Source organism: Triticum aestivum, chromosome 6D (assembly GCF_018294505.1).
Source record: "Triticum aestivum cultivar Chinese Spring chromosome 6D, IWGSC CS RefSeq v2.1, whole genome shotgun sequence".
NCBI classification, from domain to species: Eukaryota; Viridiplantae; Streptophyta; class Magnoliopsida; order Poales; family Poaceae; genus Triticum; species Triticum aestivum.
The window spans coordinates 9,903,197-9,919,026 of NC_057811.1; positions in this window are offsets into that span (position 1 = coordinate 9,903,197).

Genomic DNA, 15,830 nt, shown 5'->3' on the forward strand with positions numbered 1-15,830 from the left:
AACCCAACAAGTACCTTTGGAGACACCTGTAGAGCACCTTTATAATCACCCATTTACGTTGTGACGTTTGGTAGCACACAAAGTGTTCCTCCGGTAAACGGGAGTTGCATAATCTCATAGTCATAGGAACATGTATAAGTCATGAAGAAAGCAATAGCAACATACTAAACGATCGAGTGCTAAGCTAACGGAATGGGTCAAGTCAATCACGTCATTCTCCTAATGAGGTGATCTCGTTAATCAAATGACAACTTATGTCTATGGCTAGGAAACATAACCATCTTTGATTAACGAGCTAGTCAAGTAGAGGCATACTAGTGACACTCTGTTTGTCTATATATTCACACATGTATTATGTTTCCGGTTAATACAATTCTAGCATGAATAATAAACATTTATCATGATACAAGGAAATAAATAATACTTTATTATTGCCTCTAGGGCATATTTCCTTCAATCTCCCACTTGCACTAGAGTCAATAATCTAGATTATACAGTAATGATTCTTACACCCATGGAGCCTTGGTGCTGATCATGTTTTGCTCGTGGAAGAGGCTTAGTCAACGGGTCTGCAACATTCAGATCCGTATGTATCTTGCAAATTTCTATGTCTCCCACCTGGACTAAATCCCGAATGGAATTGAAGCGTCTTTTGATGTGCTTGGTTCTCTTGTGAAATCTGGATTCCTTTCCCAAGGCAATTGCACCAGTATTGTCACAAAAGATTTTCATAGGACCCGATGCACTAGGTATGACACCTAGATCGGATATGAACTCCTTCATCCAGACTCCTTCATTTGCTGCTTCCGAAGCAGCTATGTACTCCGCTTCACATGTAGATCCCGCCACGACGCTTTGTTTAGAACTGCACCAACTGACAGCTCCACCGTTCAATGTAAATACGTATCCGGTTTGCGATTTAGAATCGTCCGGATCAGTGTCAAAGCTTGCATCAACGTAACCATTTACGATGAGCTCTTTGTCTCCTCCATATACGAGAAACATATCCTTAGTCCTTTTCAGGTATTTCAGGATGTTCTTGACCGCTGTCCAGTGATCCACTCCTGGATTACTTTGGTACCTTCCTGCTAGACTTATAGCAAGGCATACATCAGGTCTGGTACACAGCATTGCATACATGATAGAGCCTATGGCTGAAGCATAGGGGACATCTTTCATCTTCTCTCTATCTTCTGCAGTGGTCGGGCATTGAGTCTTACTCAACTTCACACCTTGCAACACAGGCAAGAATCCTTTCTTTGCTTGATCCATTTTGAATTTCTTCAAAACTTTGTCAAGGTATGTGCTTTGTGAAAGTCCAATTAAGCGTCTTGATCTATCTCTATAGATCTTGATGCCCAATATATAGGCAGCTTCACCGAGGTCTTTCATTGAAAAACCCTTATTCAAGTATCCCTTTATGCTATCCAGAAATTCTATATCATTTCCAATCAGTAATATGTCATCCACATATAATATCAGAAATGCTACAGAGCTCCCACTCACTTTCTTGTAAATACAGGCTTCTCCAAAAGTCTGTATAAAACCAAATGCTTTGATCACACTATCAAAGCGTTTATTCCAACTCCGAGAGGCTTGCACCAGTCCATAAATGGATCGCTGGAGCTTGCACACTTTGTTAGCTCCCTTTGGATCGACAAAACCTTCTGGTTGTATCATATACAACTCTTCTTCCAGAAATCCATTCAGGAATGCAGTTTTGACATCCATTTGCCAAATTTCATAATCATAAAATGCAGCAATTGCTAACATAATTTGGACAGACTTAAGCATCGCTACGGGTGAGAAGGTCTCATCGTAGTCAATCCCTTGAACTTGTCGAAAACCTTTCGCAACAAGTCGAGCTTTATAGACAGTAACATTACCATCAGCGTCAGTCTTCTTCTTGAAGATCCATTTATTTTCAATGTCTTGCCGATCATTGGGCAAGTCAACCAAAGTCCATACTTTGTTCTCATACATGGATCCCATCTCAGATTTCATGGCCTCAAGCCATTTTGCGGAATCTGGGCTCACCATCGCTTCTTCATAGTTCGTAGGTTCGCCATGGTCTAGTAACATGACCTCCAGAACAGGATTACCGTACCACTCTGGTGCGGATCTGGATCTGATTGATCTACGAGGTTCGGTAATAACTTGATCTGAAGTTTCATGATCATCATCATTAACTTCCTCACTAATTGGTGTAGGTGTATCAGAAACTGGTTTCTGTGATGAACTACTTTCCAATAAGGGAGCAGAAATAGTTACCTCATCAAGTTCTACTTTCCTCCCACTCACTTCTTTCGAGAGAAACTCCTTCTCTAGAAAATTTCCGAATTTAGCAACAAAAGTTTTTGCCTTCGGATCTGTGATAGAAGGTATACCCAACAGTCTCCTTTGGGTATCCTATGAAGACACATTTCTCCGATTGGGGTTCGAGCTTATCAGGTTGAAGTTTCTTCACATAAGCATCGCAGCCCCAAACTTTAAGAAACGACAACTTTGGTTTCTTGCCAAACCACAGTTTATAAGGCGTCGTCTCAACGGATTTTGATGGTGCCCTATTTAACGTGAATGCAGCCGTCTCTAAAGCATAACCCCAAAATGATAGCGGTAAATCAGTGAGAGACATCATAGATCGCACCATATCTAGTAAAGTGCGATTACAACGTTCGGACACACCATTACGCTGTGGTGTTCCGGGTGGCGTGAGTTGCGAAACTATTCCACATTGTTTCAAATGTAGACCAAACTCGTAACTCAAATATTCTCCTCCACGATCTGATCGTAGAAACTTTATTTTCTTGTTACGATGATTTTCAACTTCACTCTGAAATTCTTTGAACTTTTCAAATGTTTCAGACTTATGTTTCATTAAGTAGATATACCCATATCTGCTTAAATCATCTGTGAAGGTGAGAAAATAACGATATCCGCCACGAGCCTCAACATTCATCGGACCACATACATCTGTATGTATGATTTCCAACAAATCTGTTGCTCTCTCCATAGTTCCGGAGAACGGTGTTTTAGTCATCTTGCCCATGAGGCACGGTTCGCAAGTACCAAGTGATTCATAATCAAGTGGTTCCAAAAGTCCATCAGTATGGAGTTTCTTCATGCGCTTTACACCGATATGACCCAAACGGCAGTGCCACAAATAAGTTGCACTGTTATTATTAACTCTGCATCTTTTGGCTTCAACATTATGAATATGTGTATCACTACTATCGAGATTCATTAAAAATAGACCACTCTTCAAGGGTGCATGACCATAAAAGATATTATTCATATAAATAGAACAACCATTATTCTCTGATTTAAATGAATAACCATCTCGCATTAAACAAGATCTAGATATAATGTTCATGCTCAACACTGTCACCAAATAACAATTATTTAGGTCTAATATTAATCCCGAAGGTAGATGTAGAGGTAGCGTGCCGACGGCGATCACATCGACTTTGGAACCATTTCCCACGCGCATCGTCACCTCGTCCTTAGCCAATCTTCGCTCAATCCGTAGCCCCTGTTTCGAGTTGCAAAAATTAGCAACAGAACCAGTATCAAATACCCAGGTGCTACTACGAGCATTGGTAAGGTACACATCAATAACATGTATATCACATATACCTTTGTTAACCTTGCCATCCTTCTTTTCCGCCAAATATTTGGGGCAGTTCCGCTTCCAGTGACCAGTTTGCTTGCAGTAGAAGCACTCAGTTTCAGGTTTAGGTCCAGACTTGGGTTTCTTCTCCTGAACAACAACTTGCTTGCTATTCTTGAAGTTCCCTTTCTTCTTCCCTTTGCCCTTTTTCTTGAAACTAGTGGTTTTAGTGACCATCAACACTTGATGCTCCTTTTTGATTTCTACCTCCGCTGCCTTTAGCATTGCGAAGAGCTCGGGAATAGTCTTATTCATCCCTTGCATGTTATAGTTCATCACGAAGCTCTTGTAGCTTGGTGGCAGTGATTGAAGAATTCTGTCAATGACGCAATCATCCGGAAGTTGAACTCCCAGTTGAATCAAGTGATTATTATACCCAGACATTCTGAGTATATGCTCACTGACAGAACTATTCTCTTCCATCTTGTAGCTATAGAACTTATTGGAGACTTCATATCTCTCAATCCGGGCATTTGCTTGAAATATTAACTTCAACTCCTGGAACATCTCATATGCTCCATGACGTTCAAAACGTCGTTGAAGTCCCGGTTCTAAGTCGTAAAGCATGGCACATTGAACTATCGAGTAGTCATCAACACGTGACTGCCAGGCATTCACAATGTCTGCAGTTGCTGGCGCAGGTGGTACACCTAGCGGTGCTTCCAGGACGTAATTTTTCTGTGCAGCAATGAGGATAATCCTCAAGTTACGGACCCAGTCCGTGTAATTGCTACCATCATCTTTCAACTTTACTTTCTCAAGGAACGCATTAAAATTCAACGGAACAACAGCACGGGCCATCTATCTACAATTAACATAGACAAGCAAAATACTATCACGTACTAAGTTCATGATAAATTCAAGTTCAATTAATCATATTACTTAAGAACTCCCACTTAGATAGACATCCCTCTAATCCTCTAAGTGATCACGTGATCCATATCAACTAAACCATGTCCGATCATCACATGAGATGGAGTAGTTTCAATGGTGAACATCACTATGTTGATCATATCTACTATATGATTCACGCTCGACCTTTCGGTCTCTGTGTTCCGAGGCCATATCTATTATATGCCAGGCTCGTCAAGTTTAACCTGAGTATTCCGCGTGTGCAACTGTTTTGCACCCGTTGTATTTGAACGTAGAGCCTATCACACCCGATCATCACGTGGTGTCTCAGCACGAAGAACTTTTGCAACGGTGCATACTCAGGGAGAACACTTATACTTTGATAATTTAGTGAAGGATCATCTTATAATGCTACCGTCAAACAAAGCAAGATAAGATGCATGAAGGATTAACATCACATGCAATCAATATAAGTGATATGATATGGCCATCATCATCTTGTGCTTGTGATCTCCATCTCCGAAGCACCATGCTTGTGATCTCCATCTCCGAAGCACCGTCATGATCACCATCGTCACCGGCGCAACACCTTGATCTCCATCGTAGCATCGTTGTCGTCTCGCCAACTTATTGCTTTTACGACTATCGCTACCGCTTAGTGATAAAGTAAAACTATTACATGGCGATTGCATCTCATACAATAAAGCGACAATCATATGGCTCCTGCCAGTTGCCGATAACTCGGTTACAAAACATGATCATCTCATACAACACATTATATCACATCATGTCTTGACCATATCACATCACAACATGCCCTGCAAAAACAAGTTAGACGTCCTCTACTTTGTTGTTGCATATTTTACGTGGCTGCTACGGGCTTAGCAAGAACCGTTCTTACCTACGCTTCAAAACCACAACGATAGTTTGTCAAGTTGGTGCTGTTTTAACCTTCGCAAGGACCGGGCGTAGCCACACTCGGTTCAACTAAAGTGAGAGAGACAGACACCCGCCAGTCACCTTTAAGCAACGGGTGCTCCGAACGGTGAAACCAGTCTCGCGTAAGCGTACGCGTAATGTCGGTCCGGGCCGCTTCATCTCACAATATCGCTGAACCAAAGTACGACATGCTGGTAAGCAGTATGACTTATATCGCCCACAACTCACTTGTGTTCTACTCGTGCATAGCATCAACGCATAAAACCTGGCTCGGATGCCACTTTTGGGGAACGTAGTAATTTCAAAAAAAATTCTACGCATACGCAAGATCATGGTGATGCATAGCAACGAGAGGGGAGAGTGTTGTCCACGTACCCTCGTAGACCGACAGCGGAAGCGTTATCACAACGCGGTTGATGTAGTCGTACGTCTTCAGGATCCGACCGATCAAGTACCGAACGTACGGCACCTCCGAGTTCTACACACGTTCAGCTCGATGACGTCCCTCGAACTCCGATCCAGCCGAGTGTTGAGGGAGAGTTTCGTCAGCACGACGGCGTGGTGACAATAATGATGTTCCACCGACGCAGGGCTTCGCCTAAGCTCCGCGACGGTATTATCAAGGTGTAATCTGGTGGAGGGGGGCACCGCACACGGCTAAAATATCGTATATCAAGTGTGTCCATGGGGTGCCCCCTGCCCCCGTATATAAAGGAGCAAGGGAGGAGGAGGCCGGCCCTAGGAGGGGGCGCACCAAGTGTGGAGTCCTACTAGGACTCCCTAGTCCTAGTAGGATTCCACCTCCCATATGGAATAGGAAAAGAGGAAGGGAAAAGAGAAGGAAGGAAGGGGGCGCCCCCCTTCCCTAGTCCAATTTATCGATCTTTACGTCTCGAACATTTCGAGACTCCTCGTCATGTCCGCGATCTCATCCGGGACTCCGAACTCCTTCGGTACATCAACATACATAAACTCATAATAAAACTGTCATCGTAACTTTAAGCGTGCGGACCCTACGGGTTCGAGAACTATGTAGACATGACCGAGACACGTCTCCGGTCAATAACCAATAGCGGGACCTGGATGCCCATATTGGCTCCCACATATTCTACGAAGATCTTTATCGGTCAGACCGCATAACAACATACGTTCTTCCCTTTGTCATCAGTATGTTACTTGCCCGAGATTCGATCGTCGGTATCTCGATACCTAGTTCAATCTCGTTACCGGCAAGTCTCTTTACTCGTTCCGTAATACATCATCCCACAACTAACTCATTAGTCACAATGCTTGCAAGGCTTATAGTGATGTGCATTACCGAGTGGGCCCAGAGATACCTCTCCGACAATTGGAGTGACAAATCCTAATCTCGAAATACGCCAACCCAACAAGTACCTTTGGAGACACCTGTAGAGCACCTTTATAATCACCCATTTACGTTGTGACGTTTGGTAGCACACAAAGTGTTCCTCTGGTAAACGGGAGTTGCATAATCTCATAGTCGTAGGAACATGTATAAGTCATGAAGAAAGCAATAGCAACATACTAAACGATCGAGTGCTAAGCTAACGGAATGGGTCAAGTCAATCACGTCATTCTCCTAATGAGGTGATCTCGTTAATCAAATGACAACTTATGTCTATGGCTAGGAAACATAACCATCTTTGATTAACGAGCTAGTCAAGTAGAGGCATACTAGTGACACTCTGTTTGTCTATATATTCACACATGTATTATGTTTCCGGTTAATACAATTCTAGCATGAATAATAAACATTTATCATGATACAAGGAAATAAATAATACTTTATTATTTGCCTCTAGGGCATATTTCCTTCAGGGAACCCATGGTGCTAGGAAGATTGTTGTTGACTGGAATGTAGTAGAGTTGAATGAAAAAACAGATTTGGTCATTACACCAATATCTGACATTGATATGGCCGAAATGTTTGGCATTCAAGTTGATGACAAAGATAAGGAGAAGGATGACAGTTCTTTGCCTGCTGATGGTAACACATGCCCTAGAAATGCAAATGAGGATGAAGAAGAGCTGATGAGAGAGGCTGCAGATGATGTGGATGATGAAGATGATAATGAGTTGGTTTGTTTGTATGACAAAGAGAACCTAGTTATTGAGGTGGAAAAGTTGTGGCCAAGCATGAAGGAGTTTAGGATGTCTTTCAGGACCTATGAAGTGAAAAAAGAATTTGATGCCAAGACTATGTGGACTGATCGAAAGAAATTTTATGCTCGGTGCAAAGGTTATGATGGTGGTGGCAATCCTTGCAAATGGTACTTGTCTGCCAGACTACAACCTGATGGAAGTACAGTAAGGGTAAATCAAATACCACACCAGCATACATGTATGACCACTTCACAGAGAGTTTCAAAGATGACATCACAGCTTTGGGTTACAGAGAAGATTACTCCTATTTTAGCCAAGACTCCAAACACTACTGCAAAGAGGCTTAAAGTTGACTTGGAGAAGCTGTACCCCATCCAGCTGCAATATACCACAATGTGGAAAGCAAAACAAAGGGCCATGAAATCATTGTATGGTGACTGGGCAAATACATTTAGGATGTTGTATAGTTTTAAAGCCGAGGTGGAGAAGAGGTCACCTGGAAGTGTGGTGGAGATAGATACAGAGGTAACAGAGGATGGCAAGGTTTTTTTCAGCAAGTTTTTTATGTGTTTGAAGCCTTGCACAGATGGATTCAAAGCAGGTTGTCGTCCATATTTGAGCATAGACTCATCTTTTTTGACTGGAAAGTGGAATGGTCAGTTGGCTGCATGCAATGCTCTAGATGGACACAACTAGATGTTCCCAATTGCAGTAGGAATGTTTCAATCAGAGACAGAGGCATCATGGATATGGTTCATGATGCAACTGAAAAGATGCATAGGGCCAGTTTCTCCTTTGGCCATCCACACAGATGCATGTAAAGGGTTGGAAAATGCAGTAAAAAATGTTTTCCCCCATGCTGAGCAGAGGGAGTGCTTTGGACATATGTGGATGAATCTGATAAAAAAATTCAGAGGAGATGAATTTGGGCGCATGTGGCCAGCAGCAAGATCGTACACCAGACAGACACATTCCTATCACCTTGGTAAGATATTGGCATCATGTAGTGATAATGAATTTGCTTCATGGTTGAACACACACCATTCTCTGTTGTGGTATAGATCAGGTTTTAATACTGCCATAAAATGTGATCATATCAATAACAACTTGGCAGAAAGTTTTATCAACAAAGTGAAGGATTTGAAAGACTTGCCTATGCATGACATGGTGGACCAAATAAGGATCATGATCATGCGCTTGTGGGAGTTGAGAGGAAAAAATTGCTAATATTTTGGAAGGGGACAAGCTTCCAGCAGTGGTACAACAGGTGGTCAACAGGAGTAGAAATCTTTCACATCTATCTATTGAGAAATCTTCCTTGTGGGGTGCTGAAGTTAGAGATACAAAGAGTGGCAAGAGGCATGTGGTAAATACTGAGTTGCATGAGTGCACTTGCCAAGAGTGGCAACACACTGGAAAACCATGTGAGCATTCCATACTTTTTTTTGGCATCTAAACCCAGGTTAAATATGCACCCATATTTGCATGAGTATTATTCAGTACAAAAATTCAAAGCTGCATATGCAAGTCCAATTCCTGCACTGACTGACCAATCTCAGTGGCATGAGGTGGAAATAGAATTTACCTTGTGTCCCCCTGTCACTAGAAGAAAGGCTGGGAGGCCAAAACAGAGCAGATTCAAAGCTTGGTTTGAGAAAGGTGGTTGTAGTAAGAAGGGGAAAAAGGAAAAGGAAAAGAATGATAAGCCCAAAAGGGCTCAAAAAGGTAACAAAAATAGGTGCAAGTTGTGTGAGGTACTTGGGCACAGAGTTGGTTCATCCAAATGCATCTACACTCCTCAGAGGCCAAAGTATGTTTATGTTACTGTTTTTGCAAGTTTTTGATTTTGCTACTTGTTCTAGTATCTAACCAAGTGAAATGCTTTACTTTTTAGGAGGAAGCGTGCAGAAAAAGCCCCACCTCTTGTTGTTGAACAGTGCTGGCCAGTGAAAAAAGCAAGACTCAATGGCTTTAGAAGGAAGAGCACTAAGCAGATAATGTTTGGTGACAAAGATATGGAGCAAACTGAAACTGTTACTGCTGAACATGAGCTAAGTGTTTCTGTTTTGGACGATGTGATGCATACTGAATCTGTTTTGCAGGCGCTAGGGCAATCTGAAACTGTTGCAGATGAAGCAACTGTTGTGCTGCCATGCGAATCTGCTTTGACAGCTGTGTTGCCATGTTTGGAGGTTGTGCTGCCAAGTGTTGAGTTGCAAACTGAAGTAGTTGAACAATGTGTGCCATCTACTCAAGCTGCAGAACTGCAAACTGAAGAAGTGGGACATGCTGAGGGGCAAAAGTTGAGGGGGCCTAGTGGAGTTGGCAACAAAACCAAGGGGCCAAAAAGCAAGAGCATCAGCATCAACAAACTATGCGCCGTGGAACCAAACGGTGGAAAAAAGGAGAAGAAATCGAGTGGTAGAAAGAAGCAAAAGAAATAGAGTGGAAATCATTCAAATTTGATGTGAAAACTTATGTTTGTTGTCATTTGATGTGAAAATTTATGTTCTTTCATGTGAAAACTTATGTGCTATGATGTTGATTTGACTTGAAATAAAATTCAAATTTGAACCGACATTCAAATTTGAACCTATCTCCAATATTTTTGGAGTTCATTTGTTTGTTCTGTGATGTTGCATTGTTTTATGTACTACTATGCACTTTAATTCATAAATCCAACCCTTTTTGTGAAGTCCAACTCATAGTTACTGAAAATGTTGTCCAAACAGGCTCCAAAGTAAGGGAAAACGACCCCATTTCTAAGCAAGTTTTTTTCGACCTTCTCAAAATCACAAAAAAAGATTTTCTTAGCTTATATTATACCTATATAGGATCAATACGAAGTCTCACCTTTTTTTTGAATAAGTATTCATATTATTAATTTATTTTTGAAAAAACACCCTTTAATACAAAGTCAGCAATAAAACAAGTTTAAAAATTTAAAATGCAAAAATAACTTCAGATCCTCCTTAGTCACTCCAAAATGAAGCTAAGGTGAGGTTTTTGATTTTTTGCATTTTCAAAACCTCAAACCCTCTTCTCACTCCTTTGAACTCTATGCAACCTCAGTCGAGATAGTCCAATTTGTGAAGGTTTTTTCATGCAAAGATCATTAAATCAAGTTTATCATTTTATATCATAACTATGTAACATAACAAGACTATATGCGCAGGTTTTTCATTTTTTAGATTTTTTTTTGAATTAGTTATACACATTTGAATGTTCGGTCAAACCTTTCAAAACCCCGTTGACTGCCTCCAAAACCCATGTAACCCTAGCGCCAAACGTCCACCGTCGATCTAACCCTAACGCCAAACTGCGGCCGTCGGATAGGCCTTCTAGAAGGATTCCGCGGGGGCGATCTGTGGGAGCCCTGATTCTCCAATCTGATTGGCCACCGTTTTTTCTCTCTGTTCGAACAGATAAGGTTGAGCGGGGGAGCATCTCAGTGACCGTTGGGCCGAGCGGATCGGGCCCGGCAGAGCCTGGCGTGCGTGCGCACGGCCGTCGAGAGGGGGGATGGGCTGCATGCGAGAGGGTCAATGACATGTGGGCCATCCCTGTCCCATGCATGCCATGCAACGTCGCAGCCTAGCTATTCTGTGCTCGTGAACGCTGTGACACAGCCTAGCCATTTGCATGCGGGCTTGCATGCACACATCGACGCAGTAAAGCAGCGGCAGGGGCGCAGCGTATAGGTACGTCGCATCTAAGCTATTTTAACAAATGCATGTTTGAACCTGAGACGAACGCGTCGGTGGTGCAGCTCCTTTTTCAGTGTCATGCGCGGATGAACGGGCTTGTTTCCCACGCGGCGTCACCGCCGATGCAACGCCGATGCAAGTGCACGAAACGATGCATCTCGCCTGTGCCGCCCGTGCCTCTTTGGATGCTCTGCCCGCCGTTTTTGAATTAATGCCCGCAATTACTTATGCCAGTACGAACGGAGAAGAGAAAACGATCGAGAAGGCACCGTGTACACATTGACCACGGCTGCAACGCGGCTATAAAAGGGCACCATTTCCTCATCCCTCTCACACTCATCTCTCAAGCCTCCTCCGCTTCTTCTTTTCGAGCCAAATCCACCACTCGAGCCACCATGCAGTTCAACGGCCCTACCTACCATCGTCCGCGCACCGTGCCGGAGAGGGAGTACCCGGCCGGAGTCATCGTCGAGAATAGCCTGAGGGTGTGGGCCATCTCAAGGTGGAGGGGCCCTAGAGAGCTGGCTCGCTTCTTCCTCCAAGCCGGCTACCGCCACCTCCCTCCGGGCACTCCGCCCATGTTCCACCTCCACGACCAGTACGATGGCAACGCCAACGGATTCGTCATCGGCCTCTACGTCACCTTCACCAACCCCTACGACGTTCACCACCTCCTCGGCGAGGTGTTCTGGTGTGGATGCGAGTTTATCGCGTTCACGACCTACAACATCTTCACCAACTTCCACCACATCTTCCCTCACCCCAACGGCATGCACAGCCTCCCCTACCAGATGCTGGAGAACGACGAGTGAGGGGTGCCGGCTAAGGAGGAGGGGCCAAGGAGTTGTTCGAGTGCGAGTCTTTCTATCTAACTAGCTTGTGTTTGTGTTGGTTCGGGCGTGTGTGCCCGTGTCTTCTATCTATCTAGTTTTAATTATTTTCCTTTCATGTTTTATGAACTATATGTTGTAAGGTGATGCCCCTCTATATGTTCTATCTATCTATGCTACTAGGGTACCCGATGCCCCTCTATTGTGCTATCTATTAATGTTTTTTGGGCCTAAAGTTTCTCCATTGCATTTTATTTATGTGGCCATGTGAACTAAAAAATGCACTAAAACATGATCCAATCATATAAGTTGTTGTTGGCACGTGTCTAGTTAATTATCTTCCTTTTATGTTTTATGCACTATATGTTGTAAGGGGATGCCCCTCTATGTTGTAAGGAGATGCTACTAGGGGCACACTAGATGTCTTCTTTTTTTGAGAGGGGCACAACCTTTTTCGGTTGAAACACACGAGTAAAAACTTTGAAAACACCATAGCACAAATCAAAAAAAAATTAAAAATGATGCTTGGTTGAAATAAATTAGAACCAAACAGTTGCAACTTTTTTGGTTCACAAAGACTGCAAGTTAGACTGCTAACTAGAACCAACCTTTTGTTTTAGCCGAAACAACACGGGACCCTACCATCGGACACGATAGCTTATGCATAAAAATAGCTCAAATAATTATCAGATGAGTTATCTCAAAAAAGGTGACTGCAGAAAATTTAAAATTTGTGAAATAACCTAAAGTCGAAAAGACATATCGATGTCAATGACCGTGTGCACTTTTTTTTGCACTAGCTACACTTCTTTTATCAATGGGCCTGGATATGTTCTATTCGGCCCTGCCTAACTTCTATATGGGCCTGGCCTTTTCGGGCAACTGTGGACGGACCTTTTTTTCTTTTCTCCCTCTACCACTGAAACTGAAACTGATGACGAACTGAAGAACTGGAAAAAGGGGCCGAAACAGAGTGGAGAAGACATGCCGAATTCGTACAGCGCAACACTTTTATTCAAATATCCATATCATTACGATTACAAATGATACCCGATCTATTCACTTACGACTAATTATCATCATATAAACAAATGCGAGAGCAATTACACAAACATAAAAAAGTCCGGCCATCAGCCCCATCAAATTGCCCTGCTTCTGCAACTCGATGAGTTTCTTCATCTGCTTGTTCAGCTTCTTCAGCTCTACCGTCACTCCTGCATCCCCCACAGTAGCACCAATGGAATGGGCAGATCCAGGGGCCCAGATCCAGACGCGCCCGATCCAAACTTGCCCAACTTCTCCGCCTCCTACGATAAATCGAGCTCCCCTGATGCACCCTCCAGTTGAATCCGCTCTATGTACTCATCTAGCCACTCAAAATGGGTGCATTGCTTCAATTTCTGAAATCGGAAAGATGAACCCTAAATCCCAAATCCGATGAAAAATGGGCAAATATGAAATTGGGAGACAAAAACCAAAATTGGCATATTGAGAAGTAAAATCTCACCTTTCCCTACTCTGGTTTGCTCTCGCATTTCACGAATTCCCGCCCAAGGTTGCCATTCTTGTCGGTGGTTGTGACTAGCCGCTTCAGGGGTGCGATACGTGGGCATGCAGGGCACCTTGTCATGGGCACTGCACCATAGCGCGGCCATGAGCGGCGGGAGGCTGAAGCGGAGCTCGACATCGCTAGGTCGCGGCCCGGAACGGCGTTGCTGCGCGTCGTCGCCGGAGAAGAAGAACAACAACGGTCGGGGAGGGGGGCGGGGGGGTGGGGGGAGGATGGGCTCGGGTGCTGCACGGCTCGGTGTCCTCTTGTACCAATGCTGACCTGGATAAGTTAGTGGGTCCCATGCTGTGGGTCCCGCTCACCTGATTCGAGTTTTAAACATGTGTCTTTGGATTAGGCAGTAGTGTCGCATGGGAGCTATTTTTTCCAACGCAGATGTCGCATGAGAGCTATTACAACCAACGACGTTGCATGAGAGACAATTCACACCAATGACGTCGCATGGGAGCTATTCGCCCGTGTTCGGGCTGTGGTGCTTCCCTATCGAACAGCAACGTGCAGGGTATCATCTATCTATACTGAAAAGTAGGGTGTCATCTGGTTATAGTTCTCATGCATGTCGTCGCTGCCGCGCCCGCCATCTCCCCGAACCCTAGCTTCGCCGTGGAGGAGTACCTCGTCTCCACCTGCGGCCTCACCCGACCACAGGCCCTCAAGGCCTCCCCGAAGCTCTCACACCTCAAATCCTACACCAATCCCGACGCCGTCCTTGCCTTCCTCTCCGGTCTCGGTGCCGATGTCGCCGCCCTCGTCGCCAAGGACCCACAGCTCCTCTGCGCCAAGGTGGAGAAAACTCTGGCCCCCAATGTCGCGGAGCTCACCGGCCTGGGTCTCTCGCGTTCTGAGATCGTGCGCCTCGTCTCGCTCACCGGCGCCCACTTCCGCTATATGTCCATCGTCTCCAAGCTACACTACTACCTGTCCCTCTTCGACTCCTCCGAGGACCTCCTCCGGGCGCTCAAGTGTGGCGCCTTCCTTCTAGCGCCCAATCTCGAGCAGGTGGTCAAGCCCAATGTCGCCTTCCTGCGGGAGTGCGGCCTAGCTACTTGTGATATTGCCAAGTTGTGCCTCTCTTCGCGATGGCTGCTCACCGCCAACCCAGAACGCCTTCGGGCAATGGTGGCATGCGCCCAAGGTCTCGGTGTGCCCTGTGGATCTCGGATGTTCAGGCACGCGTTGCAGGCGGTCGCATTCCTGAGCGAGGAGAAGATCGCTGCCAAAGCGGAGTACATGAGGAAGGCGTTTAGGTGGTCAGATGCTCAGGCTGGCACTGTCGTGTCCAAGCTTCCAACGATCCTGGCTTGGTCTAACGACATGATACAGAGCAAGGCGGAGTTCCTCATCTCTGAGGTGGGGCTGGAACCAGGGTACATCGCTTATCGTCCGGCATTGCTTACGTACAGCCTGGATGGCCGGCTCAGGCCCCGGTACTATGTTGTAAAGTTTCTTAAGGAAAACGGATCGTTAGATCAAGACCGGAGCTACTATTCTGCAGTCATGGTGATGGAGAATGTATTCATGGACAAGTACATTTGCCCTCACAAGGAAGCTGCGCCGCACCTCACTGAAGACTATGCAGCAGCTTGCAGAGGGGAAGTGCCAACTAGATTCAGATTTGCATGAACCAACAATTACGGTATTAAAGTTTGAAAATGCTTACTGCACCCCAGAGATTTCGTTTGTGCGGTAAGCTGGTAGGCTTTTGTTTCAGTGTGCGTGCCTACCTAACTAGATGTTGGTTGTCTTTCTAGAGTATGCCTATGACATGCTGGTTTGGTCGTTGCTAACACTTGATGAAGCTAGTAATTTGTTTCATGAGACCTGGTATGTCCATGTCATCATTCAGTAGAGAAGAGAACATCACACTGCTATCTTTCCCATTCTCGTGTCATATTGACACACATACTGGAACTAAGAGAGATTGTGAGGTCAGGCCATTGTGCCGATGCATTGAAATATCTGTGATTATATATCTGCATTTATATTTTGTAATACTGATATGGAAGGAGCAGAATATCCTCAAATGCCCCCACCCCCTCAGTTTCCACTGCAATTCTCTAATCTAACTTTCCATGAAAGAAGGTCCTCAGTTTGGTCATAGACATGAGAGTTTCCCTTTTTCGATTGAAAATTCTGGA